We start from the raw sequence: 1019 nt of genomic DNA on the forward strand, positions 1-1019 counted from the left end.
TCAGCTAAAAAAGTTAATTTTGGGGTAAGTTACTCTTTAATCCTCGGTTTGATGGCTAGCAAAAAAGCTAATCCGCCAAATAAGAAGCTAATTCCRCTATTAGTGGATTAGCTGAACTGTTCCCACCACTGCTTATATGATTTAAAATAGTCTTTAGTATATTATTTAGTTGTTTTGTCAAATTGCTTTAAAAGCACCTTATCCGGAGTTTGATTAGATTTATTGTATTTAACTTCAACACATTTACGATGCAACAGCAGAAGGCTCTGCTCAGAGCTGAACGTCAGAGGAGCAGAAAACAGGCTGTTTAATTGGTTGTTTACAACACAGTCCCTTTGGCCCAGAGCCTGAACCAAAATAGATTAGTTAATTGTTTGTCAGAAGTTTTTTTTTTAAACATGGAATTTGTTTGTTTAGGGTTCTGAAGCAGATTCCAGTGTTTTCCTCACATCTCCCAYTTTGACCAATAGTTTCATGATCTGTGAGAACACAGCAATGGCCGAAAAGTGATCTGTCATCTCCAGGACATGATTTATTCCTTCTTTCAACATGACGATGTGAGCTGAAAAGGAAACACGAAACATGTAACCCTCATGTTTTGAGGTTTAGTGGTAATACTGCTGAGTCATGAGTTTTTAGGCTTTTGTCGTGACAATAAAATGAGCACTTTTGCATTTTTGATTCATGTTTGAGCCACCATTTCCCACATCCACTGCGACTAAACTACAAGCAGACATGTGAGCAGCTTTCAGAGTAAATAAAAAACTGCTGCTACATGTCAAGTAACTTTTTTTTTTTGTATATGCGCTTCACAAACATTCACAAGTTTAAACACCTGCAGAAWTTCTCAGGCAGATGGAGCGTTCATGCTAACCCTTCGCTATCTGTTTGCTTTAGGTTTTATGCTTGGATGTGCATGTAGCCACTGAGAAGCTGAAATTAGAAGAACAACACAGAAGAGCTTTAATCTTCCAGCTGAGTACACACGTGACGCATAAAAATCTCTACAGGACTTACAG

The 1019-nt window shown here is 37.9% G+C and overlaps 1 protein-coding gene across 1 annotated transcript in view; it reads right to left on the bottom strand.

Annotated features, from left to right (window-relative positions):
* Window positions 1-1019, bottom strand: part of usta (uronyl 2-sulfotransferase a) — an 84475-nt gene that overhangs the window by 47879 nt on the left and 35577 nt on the right. The gene's annotated exons all lie outside the window — the stretch shown is intronic.

This window comes from Austrofundulus limnaeus, unplaced genomic scaffold, assembly GCF_001266775.1.
Source record: "Austrofundulus limnaeus strain Quisiro unplaced genomic scaffold, Austrofundulus_limnaeus-1.0 Scaffold82, whole genome shotgun sequence".
Taxonomy (NCBI): Eukaryota; Metazoa; Chordata; class Actinopteri; order Cyprinodontiformes; family Rivulidae; genus Austrofundulus; species Austrofundulus limnaeus.